Source organism: Rhinopithecus roxellana, chromosome 1 (genome assembly GCF_007565055.1).
Source record: "Rhinopithecus roxellana isolate Shanxi Qingling chromosome 1, ASM756505v1, whole genome shotgun sequence".
Taxonomy (NCBI): Eukaryota; Metazoa; Chordata; class Mammalia; order Primates; family Cercopithecidae; genus Rhinopithecus; species Rhinopithecus roxellana.
In genome coordinates, this window is record NC_044549.1 from 71,416,039 (window position 1) to 71,436,818 (window position 20,780).

The 20,780-nt window shown below is 42.5% G+C and overlaps 1 protein-coding gene across 1 annotated transcript in view; it reads right to left on the reverse strand.

The window, feature by feature from the left end:
* The window catches only part of PRICKLE2 (prickle planar cell polarity protein 2), a 139,136-nt gene extending 119,067 nt beyond the window's left edge, over positions 1 to 20,069 (reverse strand). Inside the window, exon 1 of the mRNA XM_030922974.1 lies at positions 19,543 to 20,069. The gene's annotated coding sequence lies outside the window, so the exon portion shown is untranslated. The remainder of the gene's footprint in view (positions 1 to 19,542) is intronic.
* Positions 20,070 to 20,780: the final 711 nt, after the last annotated feature.

Below are 20,780 nucleotides of genomic sequence, written 5' to 3' on the forward strand. Positions count from 1 at the left end.
TCACCATGTTAGCCAGGATGGTCTCAATCTCCTGACCTCGTGATCCGCCCGTCTCAGCCTCCCAAAGTGCTGGGATTACAGGCGTGAGCCACCGTGCCCAGTGCCCCCCCACCTTTTTTAATGAGAAGAAAATATATTTTGTAAAAGAACTCATATATGGCAACTCAAAATAGAAAACAGGGCTGCCCAAGTTGATGTGGAGAAGACGACTATGAGCCCAGCTTCTCCAAAGCTCAACCTCCTCCCCAAACTCCAGGCACATTCATGGCCTTGAAGTCCTCAAGGTTCCAAAGCCACAAGGCTAAACACCACCAAAGTTCCTAGACTCCATGAAGTCATTTCTAGCATGTACCAAAATATGAAGTAGGTGCTTGATAATTTGCTAGATGGAAAGAAGAAAAAATATAGAGGCTGTTAATGGCTTTTAAGAAATAAATAATTCCTCATCATGAAACTCTTACATAAATAATAATTCTAGTTGTAAGAAACTGTATATCTGGTTGCCAAGACATTACATGGAGATGCATGGGGAACAGTAGGATGTCCCAGTGACTCTAATTGCATAGGTCTGAGGCAGGCTCAGGAATGTGCATTTTCACCAGTGTGCCTGGTGAATGTGATGCAGCTGGTCCTCCAAGCACAGCTCAAGGTCACTCTTCTGTAGTAGCCTCCTAGTTAGAAAGGAGCACCTAAGGGCGTGGTTTAAAAACAGGTGTGGGTTTTACCAATATACTCGATGGTCTCAGAAACTCTGGGCAATGTACATTTTCAAACGGTCCCAAAGAGTCGATGCCAGCCCTTCCTTGCTACCATGTCTTAACCTCTTGCATCACTAGGCCCTCCTGCCACTCAGCTGGGTACCCAGTAGGGTGTGAAAGGCACTGGTGAAAAGCAAGACTACATCAGACATGAGAATAGTGTCTCTTGTTGCCAGCCCTGCCATCTGTCTTGACTTCCACCTCCCTTGTGGTGTGGGGTCCTCTGTCCCAAGTCCATGGCTAGATCAGGTTTAGGCCACTTTCATGCACAGGGACAAGGGGCAGACTGCTTAAAGAGCGGTTCAGTCCCCGTACAAACCAAGTGACTGACAAGGAATAAACAACACGGGATTCAACATGGCTTCGCCCAAGGCAGGCAAGGCCAGAGGTGGGAAAACACACTTTTATTAAAAACAAAGGGCTAGACTGTTCTGCCTATGGAGCAGCCATTCTTTTATTCCTTTACTTTCTAAATAAACTTGTTTTCACTTTGAAAACAAAAACAAAAACAAAAACAAAGAAAAGGGCTAAAATAACCCAAAGCTCTCCATTGTTTTTCGCTAAATAACAGATGTATCCTAGGTATTTAAATTCTTCCATGCCTCTAGCTCACTAAAGGCAAAAGAACAATTTTTTTTTGAGACAGGGTCTCTCTCTGTCACCCAGGCTGGAGTGCGGTGGTGAGATTATGGCTCACTGCAGCCTCGACCTCCTGGGCTCAAGCAATCCTCCCATCTCAGCCTCCTGAGAAGCTGGGACTAAAGGCACATGCCACAATGCCCAGCTAATTTTTGTATTTGTTGTAGATACGAGGTTTCACTATGTTACCCAGGCTGTTCTCAAACTCCTGGGCTAAAGCAATCCCCCTGCCTCAGCCTTTCAAAGTGCTGGGATTACAGGCATGAGTCACCGTGCCCAGCTCTCTTTTTATTCCTAATAAGAAAAAAAAGAGAAAAGCATTTTCCTCCTTATTATACTTATTATAAAGTTATTACTTCCTTATCCTTAAAAAGCAATATACAACTAATGTAGAAAAAATCAGAAACTACAGATAAGCAGTAAGAGTAAAAAAGTTTCAAAACACTCACAATCCCAAAGATAATCTCCATTAAACAGAAACAGCTGCTGGTCCTCTTTTCCCTTAGTGTTAAGAAACTGGAGACCAGACTTCATTCTATGTCTTCCCCATCAGCCAGAGCCAGGGGATAAGACTCTGGCCGGTAATGACAAGACATGAGCCAGAGCCACCCACACATGCACACATAACACTCAGCAAATAGATGTGCATTATTCAATCCAGATAAGTGGGTCTGTTCTGAACTGGTGCCCTGTAGCAGGATCAAGAATCCACTTATGTAATGTAAAAGATACCTCCAACGTGGGAATTACATATAACATATACTTACGGGTATCACAGAGCTAAAAGTTAGGTCCCTTCGATTAAAAAAAAAAAAAAAAAATCTGACAACCAGATTTCACTAGCTATCAACTTGCAATTTTCTGTGCAAGTGGAGAAAGATGGGGCATGGATAATTTAAAACCACTAAGACTTGGCTTTGAATTGTGTCTTTGTACACTAGTCATATAACCTCCAATGCTGCGATAACATACATCACTTCAAACCATATAATAGATCTCTGGGAAATGCTGACGCAGGAGGAGCTGGGCAGCGGCCCGACTTACTCCATCTGCTCTGTAGCCCATTTTCCCTGAGTTTCCAACGAAAGCATCAACTCTTCACATGCACGTATGACACCAGCCTAAAATGAACCAAACATTGTTTTCAAGTGCACTGCCCTTTAGTAACACCTCCCTCAGGTTTTAGGAGGCAATTAGGTGTTTGGGTAAAGAGTTTTTTCTAGACTGCAGGCTGCCTAGAAAAGGTAAGCAAATGAAAGGACAGTGGCTGTTGTTAGCAAGAAAGGCATTCCCCTGTAGTGTTTCCCCGAGTCTGTAAGAACTGGAAGCAAGGTTTGCCTGCCCTAAGACATTGCTGAGATAATCCTGCCTTGAACAGGTCAGAGTTGTTAAAACCGAGCTATCACAAAGAAAAAAGCGACCCTCCTCAAAAACTGTATGGATCATGCGACCCCCACACAGGGCTTCAGCTCCTACTTATACATTCCTTGCAAAAGGGGTAAGTGGAGAGTCAGAATCCCAGAAATGAAGGAAGGAAGAAAATATATTTGTAGAGGCTGGCCTGAAATCAAATGGGAATATTCCAAGAGGTGAAAATCTGCTCCAAAAGATCAAGGGCTCCAGATGGCAGGTGTGACCTACAGGCCCTGACTCCTGTTGCTCTAGCCCAACCTGTGCTTTGACTGAGGATGGCAGGTGAGGGGTGAACACAGCAGCTATGTTCTACTGTTAACATAATTGTTCATACTTATGAAGGTTTATAATATTCAATAATTTTCACTTAATTTATCTCATTTCTCTCTCAGCAGTCCTATAAAGTTGGCATTTTTATCCATTTCACAGATACAAAAATTTAGGTGATAAACTCACGAGTAACTTGACTGAAGTTAAGGAACTACATCATCTGAAACCAGTGCTTTCTCCTACCTTGTTTTAGGTACAGTGTCAAAATACTCTTTTTTTTTATTCCACCCATATCCATCCATCTACCTGTCCATCCATCCACCCATCTATCCTTCCATTCATATCTGTATATACATCCATATCTATCCATCCATCCACCCATCTATCCATTCATTCATATCCATAAACACATACATATCTATCCATCAATTCATATCCATTCATACATCCATATCTATCTATCCACCCATCTATCCATTCATTCATATCCATAAATACATCCATATCTATCCATCCATCCACCCATCTATCCATTCATTCATATCCATAAATACATCCATATCTATCCATCCATCCACCCATCTATCTATTCATTCATATCCATCCATATATACATATCTATCCACATATCCACCCATCTATCCATGCATTCATATCCATACATACTTCCCATAAATACATCTATATCTATCCATCCATCTACCCATCTATCCATTCATTTATACCCATCCATACAGCCATATCTATCCACCTATCCACCCATCTATCCATCCATTCATATCCATACATACAACCATATCTATCTATCTATCCACCCATCTATCCATTCATTCATATCCATAAATACATCCATATCTATCCATCTACCTATCTATCCATCCATTCATATCTGTAAATACATTCATATGCATTCATCCATCCACCCATCTATCCATCCATTCATATCCATCCATCCATCCATATCTATCCATCCAGCCAACCAACCTACCAATCAACCAACTGCCCACCTACAAGGTTTCACCATGTTACCCAGGCTGGTCTCAAACTCTTGGGCTCAAGCAATCCTCCTGTCTCAGCCTTCCAAAATTGACTGAGCAGCTACTGTGTGTTAGGCACTCACCCACCCACCAAAATTGACTGAGCAGCTACTGTGTGTTAGGCACTGCACTAAGATGCTGGGCACACAACAGTCATTAAGACAGATAACATGCCTGCCTGTGTGGAGCTTTGAACCAAGTGAAAAAGACAGTCAACAGTTAAGTAAACAAACAGATAAACCTGCCATTTACAGATTGTGATAAGCGTTATGACAGAAATAGAGAAATCAGAAAGACAGGAACTAAGGATGAGTGAGGACAGGCCTCCCACTGAAGTGACATTTGAGTTGTGATGAGAAGACTGACTATGAGGCAGATATGAGAAAAATCAGAGTACGAGTTTTCCAGGCAGAGAAATGAGCACACAGGTCCTGAGGTGGGGAAGAGCACTACATGAGTCATTCTCGGAAGGTGATATTGTGGCCTCCCTCTTCCCCCACCACTGTCTGGATTAATGACAGTGACCAAACTGGCTAGGCAACTGCCTGTACCAAAGCCCAAGCACAGATGTGAAATTCAGGGGATGGTGCCATTTTAGTGGGTGTAGGAAAGTTCTCCCATCCCCCCTAACCCGTTTCTCCTTGGAATTTCTATATCCCTCTGCCTTGATACCCAGACGTCAGCATATCCTGTTATTTGCAGCCTTACTGGCTCCTTAACTCCTTCCCCCTAGCCACAATACTTTGTTTTTCCCCTTTTTTGGCAAACACTCCGTCTGAATGAGGGACCCAGGCATGAACCTTGACACTTGCCATGTCTGGGAGCAAGATTTCTATCTCTGTGAGAAAGGAAAAATGGTTTCCTAATAAACACAGAAGCTCAAGGGCGGAGACTGTGACGGGGCCAGCTGGGTATGAGGCTGGTGTGTGCTGAGTGCCAAGACCACACTGCCTGGTCCTATCCAACTCCCTCCCTTCCGGCTGGGCTCCAGCGGCTCTGGCCATCTGCACTAAGAAGTGCTTCTCTCTCCCAGGGGTTACTGAAGTTGGTACAGAGTAATTTTCAGGGGCAGTTGTTTCCTCTTCTTAATATGCCAATTCATGCTTCAATGAAGAATTACATGCAGTGTCCTATTTTAGACTAATTTATCTTGTAACTTTTGAGCAGCAGAAATGCCTTCCCTTTTAAAAATAAGCCTCCTGGGTGACTTTGCTTGGAAACATATAATTTAAAGATCTCTTACTGTACTTTGATTTGCAGGAATGATGTCTCAGTCATTGAGGGGCAGTATCTTAGATTGGGTTTCCCCAGAATCAGACTCTTGGAAGATATCTGAATCTTGTGGGAGATGATCCCAAAAAGGCCTGACAGGGAACGGAAGAATGAAAGTGGGGAAGGGTAGGATGCAAATAGAGGGTAAGTTAATGAACAGGTAGCAGCTTTGAGCAACCAGAACTCATTTCAGCTGAGGACCTATGGGAGAAGTACAGAACATTCCTCAGATACATTCCCCTTGGGAGTCAAGGAAGTAGGGCTACTTATCCACCAATTATCAACAGCCATTGGTTGAAGACCACTCCTTGGGGCTCTCTGCCCTCTCCCACAGGCCAGACAAGTAGGCTCAAGCAACAAGGTAGAGTTTCTACAGCAGCAGGAACCATGAGTCCAAAAGGCAGAACAGAGGCAATGCTGAAATACTTGTGGCAGTCAACTTCATTCATTAAACAATAATTCACTGAACATTTACTATGTACCATGCATTGTGGTAGGTGTTGCAAGGGGTTAAAAAATAAAAAGGAGTCTCTCTCTGACACAATGATATAGCCAGAAATATCTAGACCATAAATTACAAAGTGGAGAGTTCTTGTGAAAAAGATATTTAAAAGAATGTTCTTGTTCTGAAGAGAAAGATGCTGAAATATATACAGATAAGGGATGATGTTTGCAGTTTATTCTCATATGGTTCAACAAAAATAATATGTGTATATGACTGTGTGTGGAGAGAGAGAGGAAAAGAGGGAGAGAACAAGCAGCACAAATGTGGCAACATGTTAACTGAAAAATCTAGAAGGGTGTTTTGGGAGTTTGTTATACTATTCTTGTAACTTTGATCTAACTGACCTTGCAATTTTACAAAATAAAAAGTTTTAAAACAAAGAAAGTGGTTGGTACTGCATCTCTGTTGTTAGGCCATCATTAATGTGTCAGCCACTGTGTTACAGAAGATTCCTGGTTAACGACAAATCAGGGAAGGCCTCCTTGAGGAAGCTAGAGCCAAAGGTTGCTGAGTAGGAGAGGTTTCTAGGCAAAAAGATAATGAAAGAGTATTCCTAACAGGCAAATAAAGTCATAGGAGGGGGACAGAACATGGTGTCACTGAGATGCTGACAGGAGTCTAGTATGGTAACAAGATGGCAGCTGGGAGGGAGTTTTAGCTTTATTTTAAAAGCATTCACAAGCCAGTGAGGAATCGTCTACCAAGCACATAGAGAGCTAATTCAACTTCATGATGAGTAGATGGAGTGAGCCCTCAAAGGAGAAGAGCTTGGCCACTGATGGTGTCTCCATGGCAACACTACTACCTGCATCCCCACATCACTGTATCCCTGTGCAAGGCTGTGGGGTATCTAGAAAAGCTCTGATTTCCTCAGCTGCCTGTCAGACCTGCTGCTCTGCAAAGAATAAACCAAGGTAGATAGAGTTGGTGACTCCTTCTAGATATATTTCTCCACTTCACTTTGTCTACATGCCACCTGTGATTTTATGGCATGCACATTTTTGCTTCATTGGACATTTATCAGAGCAAGTTCTAAGAGCCCTTCCTTTCCAGATAAATCCTTTGGGGGAACAGTTTCTGAGGAAATGAATGAAAACTGAATTCTAACACACCTCACCTCCAAACTTCAAGGCAAGGATCAGAAGACTCCACAAAACACCTCTTTGTTTGCTTTTCTCTTCCATGCCACCTGCTGAAGTACTTGTTTAGTCTCTACCTTCTTTGTGGATGAAGTTGGCTAAACTTATATAGACAAGATCTGAGGCATAAAATATTCCCTAAGGACTTAAGGCAGTATACTGCAGTGGGTTACGATCTTAGATTCTGTGGTTACAATAACTTGGGTTCAAATCCTAACTTCGGTGAGTTGCCATTAGGATTTAACAACTTAATATATACAACATTCATGGTATAATGAAACTTGACAACGTGCCAGTGTGCTAGATCCTACCCTATGTCTACAGATACAAAGTCAAACAAACAAACAAACAAACAAAAGTAGTTAGGGTTCTTGTTCTCCAGAAGTCAATCTAGACCCTACTAATCTATTCCAGTTAGGATGGAAAGAGATCAATGGAAAACAGATGGGTGGTGAACAATTCATTTTGATAAGTCTTACCAAATCCTTAGTGTAAACTTAAAGGTGTGCTGAACTGAGCAAGGTAATTTTATTATTATCCCTATCAAAGGATTATGTATCCTTGACCAAGTTTTGAATTCTTCAAGGTCATACTAATGACTGTTTTGTTATTGTTGTTGTTGTTTGTTTTTATTTGAGACGGAGTTTTTCTTTTGTTGCCCAGGCTGGAGTGCAATGGTGCAATCTCGGCTCACTGCAACCTCCGCCTCCTGGGTTCAAGCAATTCTCCTGCCTCAGCCTTCCACCAGCTAGCTGAGATTACAGGCATGCCCCACCATGCGCAGCTAATTTTCTGTATTTTGTAGAGACGTGGTTTCACCACGTTGGCCCGGCTGGTCTCGAACTCCTGACCTCAGGTAATCCACCCGCCTTGGCCTCCCAAAGTGTTGGGATTAAAGGCGTGAGCCACCGCACCTGGCCATGACTTTCTTTTCATACCAAGATGCAATAAGGCAGACAGGTTAGACAGTAAATTAATGACCTGTTGGATGAATCAAGGACTATAGAGTTACCAAGCCCTTTCATTTCATGTAACTTTTGAATTGCCAATAATCTCTACAAGGTTAGTCAGAAGAGCAGGGGTTCTTTATAGATGAAGAAAGTGAAGTTCAGAGAAGCCAAGTACTGTGGTTACTACTGAATGCTAGAGGTATCTGGAACTCTAAGTTTACTCATTTTCCCCTGAGCCCAGGGGCATAAGGTCAGTTTGGCTTCATTTTTGGGGTGTGATTTCTCCACTTTTTTTCAGAAAACATTTTCTGAGTATGTGCCAAGCTCTGTGTCAAACAGTTTCCATGCCTTTCTTAGTTAATCCTCAAACCACACTATGAGAAGAAAATTATGGATATCCTTCTCATTTTACAGATAGGACAAGCAAGCCTCAAAGAGTTTGTGGAACTTACCCAAAGCCCTTCACCAAACACCTGAATACCTTTTGGCAGCCCCTCCGGATTGGCTGCCCTGGTCCCTTAATCCATGTAAAACAAGTTGTGCTTTTTTCCGTGTTCACATAGAGGCCCCCAAATCACTGGCAAGTCATAGGAAATTCTTAAGTGGCTGCTTATTAATAACATTTTCAGTTTATATTAGGCCTCCTTTCATCCAGGGGAACTGGGCCAGCTCCATGCACAGAGAACCACAGAAATTCAGCCATCTCTGGTATGGACGTGAGCCAGCTGGCAGTGGAATCCCTCAGGGGCTTGGCTTGTGGGGATTCTGGCAATGGTCACACCCTTCGAAACTTGACAGGGGCCCTTTAATATCTGTGCTGAAGGGCTGGAGGCAAAAACTTCCCAGAAATCCACGTTGCTCAGCAAACGAGGCCAGAGGCTCCGCACGACCCCAGTGGACTTGCGAAACAAGAGAATCCAGCGACTGGAGGTTTACCAGACACCAATGCTGGATGTAAAGCCCCTCAATTCAGATTGAGTTAGACACAACAGGGAAAGACATTATTTTCAGGAGAGACCTGGCTTTAGTCAAGTCCAAAGAAAGAAACCAAACAAACAAAATTCTCAGGGTTTTCTATAGGAGGGACAGGCAGCAAAAGTGAGATGTTGATTTTCCTTATTCAAGCTGGATCTATGGAAAGGTTTTTGTGGTTTTGTTCTGAGCTACAACTTGCTTCCTCATTCTTGCAGCAGTGAAAGGAAGGAGGGAGGTAGACAGAAAGAAAATAACATTTCCTGGTTTCATGATTTTTTGGAAAGAAGCCCTTGATGAATTGGATTCACATGGTCTACAGGAGTAAGGTTTTGAAAATATTAAAAAATTTGTTATACTCCGATTTGACAAGGTGCTGGTTGAAGGATGTACTCCTCCTCCATCCCAGCCCCCACACTGTGTCCCAAGCCTGTTAGATGTAGCAACGCCCACACACTTTGAGCATAGTTGATGAAACGAACAACAAGGAGCCGGGACCGTGGACTTCCTTGGTGCATGGGATGAGTCTTAGTTATTTATTCATTATCTCTTTTTACCAACTCTGTCTTTACTATCCTAGTCCAATTCACCATTACCTCCTGCTTGAGCTACTACAATAGCTTACTTCTTAATTTCCTGCCTCCATGCCTGCCCTTCTAGAATCTAATTTCCACCACTGTTTGCTTTTTAAACAATGATGATAACACTTAGCTCTCCTGCTTAAAATGTGCCATAAACTTCTCACAACAATGAGAATGAAGCATAAACTCTTTAACCATAGCCTACAAGACCCTATATAACCTGGTCTGTTCCTCTCTCTCCAAATTTATCTTGTTCTACTCTATTCCCCATCTTGCTCCAGCCTCAGCAGCCTTTATTTGTCCTTTGAATTTGCCAAGGTTGTCCCTCTCTTAGGATCTTTGCAGTAGCTGCTCCTCAGTCCAAAAGACCCTTCCCTCAGTACTTCAGGAGCTGGCCTGCTTTTCACTGTTCCCATCATCAACCAAAGACCTCTCCACCAAGGATCATATAAAAAACAGCCCACCTCCCTTTCTCATATACTCTCCCCATTTTAGTATCCTTTAAATTTTTTGTTTCCTTAACATCAGAAGCCATTTTATTTGTTGGTGTGTCTATAATACCTTTTCCCATTGTAATGTAAATTTTAAAATCCTATATCTAGAATAACAATAATAAGCATTCAGTAAGTAGCTCTTTGAAATTTTGATTCTCTAATACTTAGTCCGAAATCTAGCTGCAACCAGTGGGCTACAAACAAGATATAACCAAAGTGTAAATTTTATTTTTCATATTTACTTTTTTACAATAACTGAAAATGTATATTGCTACAATGATGTCACAAATGTAGAGTGTGATTCAACTACACGATGAGTAGTGTTTGGCCAAGATCACATTAAAGAAAGACTGCCTTTGTCCTCAATTAAATGAAAGTTTGCAAAAGCTTAAGATGAGGTAGAGAAAAATGTATTACTGCTGAGAATGTACCATAACTATAGTGTAGTAAATTAATTCTGTTACTGTACTGCAAAATGTCAAGTATTTGAAAGAATGCCTCAAGTACAGAAATACTGAAAAACTCTGGCCTAGTACACAGCAAATGTTCAAAAAGTTGTTAAACTGTTGAGTGAACAATAAAAAGTATCTGAGAGAGAGAAGCAACAAGAACTCCTGTGGCTTTGGCATTTGAGACCACGACCCTCAATTTACTCATCTATAAAATGGAAGAAAATCAGGTAACTCTCTCCTTCTAGCTCCACAGGGTTTAACATTAGCTCCTGGGTAATCATGTCGAAAAATGTTGCATTTCTCTGGGGCAGAAGAACATTTCTTTTTTCCAGTCTCACATTAACCTGTAGAGATTTCTCTGGATGAGTTTACAACAACCTACCACCCAATTTAGCAGTTCTTAACCTTTTGGGTGACTTGATGCCCTTAAGAATCTGATGAAAGCTGGGATCCTCTCCCTTAAAAAATGGACAGATACACATTCACAGAAAATTTTGTGTTACATGTCAGAGTTCATCAATTCTGTCTGGTCCTTTACTGTCCAGGGATCCTAAGCTAAAAACATCTGTTTGGAAAACTGGTTAAGTGCAAAAGACCGGCTGTGATATTTTAAACTACCCACAGGGCCAAAGTCAGTGCCTTACATCTCGCAGATGCTCAATTGCTATTTCTCACTCTCTGTAACATTCTTTTAAAAATTCAAAATAGCACATGATATCATAGTTACCATTTAGGATGCTGCATCTTAGCAATTCAGTGGTGCAGGGTTTAAAACCATTTTTAAGCATTACAAGGGCAAACAACATGAGTGTTTAGGCAGCTGGTTAGGCAGCCAAATTGACACAGTAAAAAGAAGGCAGGTTCAAGCTTTCCGATCAATCAGGCCCCGTGATAATGCTGCTTTCTACTTATTCCCCTTTCAGAAGCCAGTCTAGCAAGAATCAACACTCCTGTTGAGAGAGGAGCATGTGAATTCTTTGCTGTGCATTTTCACCCTCCTTCCTAATAAGGCAGACACTTCGGAGTGGCCCAACCTGCACAGGACACAAGGGTGGGGGTGTCGTCTTTCCAGTCAGTGGCAAGCTTCTAGTCTTGACAGGCTTTCCTGGCAACTTCTGAGATGATGAACTCAAAACCGAGTAATCGACTCAGGCAGCGATTTAAATGAAGTTCTGACTCTTGATGGATAAGCCGTCAGGGGAAGGGGAGAGCTTTAGCTGAGGGCTATGCAGTTGCTGAGCCAGGAGCTAGCACTTCATATCCCCTGACTACCTAACCAATGGCTGGACTGCCCGGAGGATGCCTACAGAAAACAGCCCCTTGTAAAGGAGGTATTCCTCTGACAGAATCACAGCAGGAGACCTGGAGAAAGACCCTACATCACTGGTAATGAAAAGGGACAGGAGTCCTGAGGTATTACTCAGAACAACAGGATGTGTATTACAGAGAAAGAAAGAAAAAAAGAATATTCAAACCTTAATTTACCAAAAATTAAACTTTCCTCCTTTTAATTTGTATAAATTTAGGTGGTACAAGTGCTGTTTTGATACATGGATATACTGCGTAGTGGTGAAGTCTGGGCTTTTAGTATATCCATCATGTGAATAGTTTACAGTGTACCCATTAAGTAATTAACTAAACCTTTCAGTAAGCCTGCAGAACATTCACATTCATGAGAACAAATAAAATACAGAGTGAATGGAAAATAGGGTTTCATTTCAGCACACTTAGGCTATTGGTAGGTGTTCAACACGTAGTTACTAAACTGAAAAGAGAACCAACTTCCGGGGGTATCCAAGGGTTGAGTTTGCATGTAGGGTAAATCTCCTGGGCCAACTGTAACTCATGGGTATAGGCTGCCTCCAGTGCTGTGTTGAGAAGGACTCTGAGGATGCACTGGGGCTGGACAGAAAAAATGTGTCGATTAATTTTGAGGTCTGAAGTGGACAAAGGAGACTGGAGTATGGTGATATAGGTGCCAGGTATTTGACATACTAATCATATGGTCAGGACATTTATAAGAGTGAAGTCCAAACAGCCTGGTGTCTAGTGAGGTGACAAATATCAAGCTCAGATAATGTTCACAATCAACCTCTTCTGGCTTCCTTACAAAATAGGATCACTGGGATTCATTTTCAGGACAATAATTTGCATGGCTGCCATAGCCTGAATCACAAGACATACTCAGTTGGGCTAACCCTGCTTTTCCTATTAAGGCAGAAAAGGTATCTGTCATACTGTCCAAATTTAACGAAACCAAGACGGATAATGAACTGGGATTTAATTTAAAATAAAACCTCAGTTAACCAAAACCCCCCATTCCTCAGAATACTCCTTTCATGTACCACTTCCTCCCCACCCCAGGTGACAACGGAGCAAACACCTGTGCTTTTCGAAACTTCACAATGCCTTTTACTTTAATTTCTATAAATCAGAACGTTTTTTACTTAAAAACAATACAACCTTATCTGGGAAACATCTACTTCTTACAGTCTCAAGTACCTGAAATATTTGTAATTGTACATATCATATAATTACATACACATTCACATAGTAAGTCCCAAGATATTTCACATCAATTATGTCTGTAAGTTGTGAAGGTTCCAGAATCAGGTGATATGAATTCCAATCCCAAGTTGGCAACTAGCTGTGTGACCTCGGTCAAGTTAGTCAACCTCTCTGGGCTGAGTTACTGCAGAATGCAGATGGTAACAAAGGCTGCCTCCTAACGCAAAGATCAAGTAAAATACAGCACATAAAACAGTGAACACTTAGTGAACACAGTGCCTGACACACAGTAATCATTAAATAGTAGATATTATTTTATCTGCAGGTGGAGAAACTGAGTCATGGTGCAGCTGAGTGATTTATTTGAGGTTTACTCAAATAAGCAACAATTGGAACTAGACTCTGGACCTTCTGAATTTAGTCAAATTTTCTTTCCTCTATGCCTATTATAAAGGTAGTTTAGAAGGAGTAGCATCAGCATCCCAGGGGAGCTTGTTAAAAATTCAGAATCTGCATTTCAGCAACGCCCCCAGGTAGATGCACATTAAATTTGAGAAGCCTTGGTCTCTAGCACTCTGTAGGATGCTTGCATACATAACAAAGCCCTGGAGAGCTTCTGAAAGTGAACAAGCAGCACCAACACACTGCCCACTGCCACCCCCTTTTCACTAGTGCAAAGCATCCAAAGGTCAGACATTCTTCCAGGAAGCTTCCCGTCATTCTCCGGGGGGCTACCACTTCTCATATTCCAGCACATATTCACAACACAGAGAAGTCAGGTCCTGATCTAAAAGCTGACCTTTTAGTTCCCCGCCAAAAGCGGCCGACAGTGCAAATTACACTCCTTCCCTGACGAGGCTGAATTCATTCTGAAAGTTCGCACTCATCAAGGTCATGGCTGGAAGACAACGTATAGATCACCTGATTTAGGACCTTCATGTTCAAGATGAAAGAACTGAGGCTTGGAAAAGGGAAACATACATTTTAGTTAGAACCTGATGTGCATACAACTGGCGACCAAGAGCAACAAGCTTGGTTTCCCTCTCTCCAAACTCCCATTGGTCTGCCCATAGCCACAAGTTTAGACCAGAAGAATTCCCTATGTTCCCTGTAGTCCAGCAAAGGACTTCTTCCATCTGCCTGCAGTTTTTACCTTTCATCTCAGGGTGTCTTTTGACTTTCCAAGCAATCTTACACTTTCATTCCAAAAGTCACATTAAAAGCAGAAGGTGAAGACACCACTATGTTCTGTTTCAAGTCTGACATATTCTCTTGGGTGTTTCCAACTTTACCAAGGATCAACCAATGAGATTTTAATTCAATGGCTAAACAATGAGGTGTTTCTCAAATGAGGGATTCATAAAGGAACTATATAAGAGAAATAAACAACATCCCCAGGGGACATTATAATGAAAAGTATCAAGAAGCCTAGAATGGTGGACAGGCTTTGGACTCTGATTACCCTGGGTTCGAATCCCACCATTACTCTTTACTGTCTGTGTAAGCTTGAACAAGTTACTTAACTTCCAGGAGTTCTGATTTCTCAATTACTAAATAGAACCAATAATATCTAGCTGCATGATTGCTTTAAGAATTAACAAGGCAACATAAAGCATCTTTCGTAGCAAGCACTCAGTAGGCACTCAGTCTATGACAGTTATCATACATCCACATCAACATTAACCACAGACTATAACAGACACATAGACACCCAAAACATACATTGCCTCCTATATTAACAGTTACCTTAAAACCTTACCAGATTTTGTGACCATAGAAAATATGGCTGTTTCTCAGTTAAGTCTTGGAACTTTCATGAGCAGGCATCTCTAAGGACTCATAACTGATGAATGGATGCCAAGAAAAGAGCTGGAAAAATTGGCATCTTGCCTAGTTGAAATGAAATGCTAAGAATTTCTGCCCTGGCTACCCTTAACCCTGGATGGGGTTGGAAAATATTTACAAGGTTTGATTTTAAGGAGTCAAAGAGAGGAGGGTGACTTGAAGCCAACAGCAGTCCCAGTGTGAGAGGAATGGAGGCAACTCAATTCAGTCTCCCATCACCTGAGGCAGGCTGGGTGCTGGGTTGGAAAATGTACCATCCAGAAGTGGATCTTTCTCCATGTCCGAAGAGAAAAAGAAAGGGCTCCTGTGCTGCCTTCAGTGCTCCAAACACTTACATACAGCAGCTCAAACACATACAGCAGCTCAAACACTAGCACCAGGAAGAAGGGAGCTATCAGAGACCACCCCTCCCCACCAACTATTGCTTCCTCCTGTGGGTTCACTCTGCTGTTCTGAGTGAGCATGACTCTGGCAATGCTTTGTCAAATGAGGCCAGCCCTGATTTTCTTCATGCCTCCAGTTCCAACCAGCGACGTCTCTGGATTCTGTGCCCTCTGGAGTGTTAGGTTTCATCTTCCAAGTCAACACTCATATCTGAGTGCTTGGTTTAGTCAATTTGATCTTTACAGACTTCATGGCCAAACATGCACTGAAATTTACCCCCTACACCCACCAGGGAAAGGCAGGCTCATATTGTACTTGAAAATATGCTCCTTTTAATTAATGTACTTTTAGAAATGGTCCATGGTGCTCTAGTGGAAAACATGTGCTGTGCTTAGTCATAAGGAGGGTTTTCGGATTTAAAATGGCTTCGCTGTGAGTTTTGCAGGACAGATGGGGAGAGGAGTTTTTAGCTAAAGGAGAACAGAGTTGCCTTCTGAGTTGCAACTTCACCCAAAGGGAATCTTCAGCTTTGCACTTTCATGGTGGATTGGCAATTGCTCTGATATTCTCCCAGCTGCTTCTCCATTCTGTCTTCCTTTCCCTCCCCTCCTCTTAAAGCTCCATCCAAACTCACACACTCTCTCCCCTCTCTCCAGCCTTGCTTTTTTCTCCTCTGCCTTATCCCCAGGGAAATAACACAACAAGCAAGCTTATGGTTTTCAGACGCCAAATAATAAACTGCTCAGACAATAGGCCAAAGAAAAAAGAAAACCAAGTCTCCAAACTCAACTGACTCAATTCCCAAAAGAGATCTTCACCCCTGCTTGATTCAAACATACATACATACACACACACGCATAAAAACCAGAACATTTCATTTTAAATGTTTACAGGTTAAGACAGAGCAAAGGGGCAAATGTCAATCAAAAGCATCAACAAAGAAAACAGATTTGGTCAATACCTCATCCTCAAGCTTCTTAGTTTGCAAATAGCGCATGGTCACCAGCAGTTCCCTGTTTATAAGCACCACAATCATGGAGGGAATGAACAGAGAAAGGTTTCAGTGGGTCTCTAAGCACAAAAGAAAGTCTTTATCCCAATGCCACCCAGAATTCCTATCTGAGGGACATAGCCTTTTGACTCTTGTGTGTTTTTACAGACAGCAGAGAAGAAATGACCACAGCTTCAGGCCTACTAAATAAAGAGGTTTCTGCTAATTTGAGGCAGGCAGTGCAGTTGGATCATTGAGCCCTACTCAAACTCAGAGCGTTTGGAATTGATGTTTATTAAAAGAAGCACTAGACGGGGTACCAAGGTTTGTCATCTGCTATGTCATTTTATTTGGATTTCCCAAATACCTTGTTGTTACTGATTTCTAATTTAATTCTATTGGCCTTCAGTTTCTCTGTTAGATAAATATTAAAAGTACTGCCCCCTGTTGTTCATAGATTGGGATTAACTGGGAAATATGCTCGACATCCGGTCAGTACCAGGAATTGGGCAAGGGCATTATAGCCGGTATCTTCACAGCAATCCCATGCATTCAGGGGACTTTATTTCCAACATTCATATGAGGAAGCCAAAGTTCAGAGAGGTCAGGCAACTCTCCTGAGATCACACATCCCATCAGGAGGTAAGGGAGGTGGGCTATGGTCAAGGTATAAATATTATTCTCTGTGCAAAACACAACTCTACTAAAGATCAGTAGCAACCAGGAATGACCAACTCCCAGTTCTGAGTTTCTTGAGAAAGAATGTTATGGCAGACTCCTCTGACTCTTCTAATCCACCTTTGTCTTTCAGATCCCTGTGTCAGAGTTCGAATTCCCCTAAATTAAAAAGAAAGATCTTGGGAGGAAAGGGAGAGAAACGGCAGTCCAATTGTGTGATAGAAATAGGCTCACTGGCATGAAGGAGGCAGACCACAAGCCTGGCAAAATTGTACCATGGCAGTGACACAAAACAAGAGCAGACAGACTGGGCCACGGGTGGGCAGGCAGGCAGGGGAGGCCTATTCCTTTCCCTTAGCAGCCAACCCACAAGCTGAAGGCACCCAGATGGTGGCAAAAATTCAGCCTTGGAACTTCTGAGGAGCCAACCAGCAGGTTAAGCACGTATCCAGTGGCCTCCCTGGATGGAGAAGAAAATGCTCAATGTCTGCACTGAAAAGAATGAAGCAAGAAAAGGACTGTCTCTCATATGCATAGTTGAAGCAGAAGAGAAATCTAGAAATGCATTGATTCCAACTGGGACCCCACAGCTTTCTACATGTAACTTGTCAGCTGCCAAAACAGAATGCCTTCTTTAAGGCTGCCTAAGCCCCAGCTAGTTCTAAACGATTTTCATTATACCAGCTGGTCACTTTCAGTTCTGCAAAATACAGTAGTTCTGGATAATATACTTTATTCTGTCAACTCAATCAATAGGGTGGAAAGTTTCTTTGAGTGGGAATCATTTGGCTGTAACAGTACCAGAGATTGCATCTTTTCAGCTAGCAAAACCTCTCTGCAGGCAAACGGATGTGAACATGTTGCCTTTTCAATACTATCATGTTTTTTTAGCAACAATACTTATAATGATAATGACAAAATGGGAACAACAAAAACAAAACAACAATAGCAGCTAATATTTACTGAGTATTTACTACGTGGCTGCCACTGTGCTTTTCAAAGGTCATCTCGGTAAATCCTTCTACCTATCACCCTACCTATAGATTCCATTGCTCTCTCCACTTTACTGGAAGGAATGGGTAGCTCTAAGTATCTTCAGCTCTTTCCAACTCCAAAGTCTGAGCCCTGGATAAATATCATCTCATGCTGTTTAACCTCTAAGTTCCCTTCTCATTCTTTAAGCTTCCATAAATGCATCTTTCTTCCTCTATTTCTATTTTTTCCCTCATAATGCATGGGTAAATCTTTATAAACACACCATTTCAAACAATGCTATTTTACTATTTCTGGCTGCCCCGTGAATCTTTATAGACTGAGATGCCTGATGGAGCCAGTATGTTTTAATTTTCACATTAAAAACAGAATTCCCAAGGGGAAGGAGCATTTGATGGAAAGGCAAAACCTTTATAAGCACTCCAGGAGGCATTAAAATCCAAATTTCCAAAATACGGTAATTATGTCAAAGTTGTGACTTACTCTGGAGCCCTGGGGGACACTCATCCTGACCCATCTGTGAAAGCCATCAGCAGGCAGTAAGCCTTCTGAGGAGCAGGATTACAGCAGCCCATGTCAGCCCATGTGGCCTCTAGCAAAGAGGCAAGCCAGCTTCATTTAGTTTAAGTCTCACTGAGATGGTTTAAAACACTCTTTGGGAAGAGATGTGCAGGCGAAGCAAATCACAGCCTTACCAGCTGCAGATTCAGTACACGGCAGTCTATGTCTACATATTCATGGCACACTGGAGCCCTCCCCTGACTGTGCTCATACATGCATTGATATGAGAAGCAGAACTCTCTCACTGGGGAAATAATCTATGTGCCTAAGTTAGACAAGAGCCACATTTGGACCAGCGGATGGCATCACATCTGGTACGGATCGCTAACCTCGGTGCGATTTGGCCCAGCCTAGATTATTTATGATTCATAAAAGTCCCACTGGACCACAGCATAGTCCAAGACCACATAACAAAAAACCATGGGATTAAAAATCTGTATTTCATCACAAGACCTCCATGGCAAATTAGTAATGCTATGATTGGTTTTCAAGAAGCCAAGAGTGAGGAGAACTAACTATGATCACTCCCTCAAGAAACCCAGCGTAGAGGGCAAACCGAATCATGTGTTTCAGCCAGGCTATGCAGTCATATTCTGAAGCTCTGTCACCATTTCTAATCTGAAAGCAGTGTCTAAAATTAAACCTAAATAATTTGAAAGCCATTTCTTTACCTGGAAGTCTCAGCTAAGTCCTTGTTCCTCAGATCCCCTAATGGTTTCTGACATTATGTGTTGAAAAGACTACTGTGCATGAACACTATCAGGTATTTGGTCTGTTAGCCCCCTTCCCTATATTATTATTGTTATTTAAAGAAAGCTAGACTTTTAGAGAAATGCTGCTTCTTCTTAAGCACCAAGATTTAAGCATTTCTTCAGGACTCCCTAGAGCTGTGACATAACACTTTGCAATCGAGCTTTCTAATAAGCATAGAAAAGGCAAAAGGGGTCAGAGGGCCACCAAAAATGATACCTGGCCAAGAAAACGAAGCCCCAATATCCCACCCCCACCTCCAATGCAAAGGCCCTAGATCTGGCTTTCTCATCCTCCTTAGAAAATACGCTGCTGTTTAATTTGTGAATTAGAGCAAATTTCTTACCCACCTCCAGGGAGGATGAAATGCCCAGTCTCGGAGGAAGCTTCTGCCAGACCCTTGGAGCTTGTCAATTGTCCCAGTTCACTTTCTCCCTGGGTCTGACTTCTAAGAATGCAAGCAGGACCTCAGGCAGCCAAAGCATCTTCTCCTCAAACCCCCTTTACAGTCTGAACCCTTCCTGAAGCTGGCAGCAGACTCAAGCCGAGCTGTTCCACATTACCTCGGGGAAAACAGCACTGCTGGATCCAGACTCTGCTGGGGAATTCACCAAGCAGGGAAAAAAAAGTATGACTTCTGCTCTTCCTCTGGATCAGCCTGAGTGCTCAGATCGCCTTCCCGAGGACCCCCAGTTTCCTCTTAACTCCCCTTCTTCATGACAATCTGAAGGAAGAAGTCCCAGACTCCAGCCTCAGCGTCATCAGCTGATCCTGAGCCAGACCCGGGCGACTAGTCAGCTGCTCACAGAGCTCAAGCCACTGAACCAGGAAATGTGCTGCTCGGTCAAAAAATAATAATAACTGTCGGTGGCGCTGCTGGTGGTGCCTGAGAAGTCGCTGTTGCAGTGCTTGCATCCTCCGCATGCTAATGAAGCTGTGATGTCAGCAAGTCAGTCACGGCATCTGGACGTCCCATTCCGCTGCCCAGTGCTGAGATTTATTTACATGTAAATTAGCCTTGCCTTCCAAATCAATAATCCCCAAGCCAGGGAGAGGGGAAGGAAGCCTTTGCTGGATGCAAAGGCCCAGCTACGCAACCTCCAAATGAGCACGAATAAATCACATATAAGAAGAGAGGCTTTAAAGACACATGCCTGTTTTTTTTCTTCTTAAAAGCTATGCTCTTATGTGCCAAGGATCAGATCTGGGCACAATTATCAACCTGAGCGCCTGTTTCAGATTATATGCTACACCAACCTAGGAGTGGAATCAGAGTGCTTTTTTTTTTTCAATTAAATGCTGTGTCAAGCCTTCAAATGGCTCTCCTTTTTAATTTTTTTCTTTCTCTTCTCTCTTCAACTTTCATTTTGGGGTGTTGCTTGTTTTTTGGCCTGAGACTACGTCACCTTTGAGCTTTTGTGAACCTTGAAATAAAGCACAAGTGACTCCTTTCCTCACGTGCTTGGATGGTGAGTTAGTCAGCTGCCCTCTAACCCCTTACCCCAATTCCAAGCGCATGCAGAAGAAGACAAAGCATAAACCTTCCCAGGGGCATCTGAAGACCCTGAGGCCCTTAGAGAACACTGCT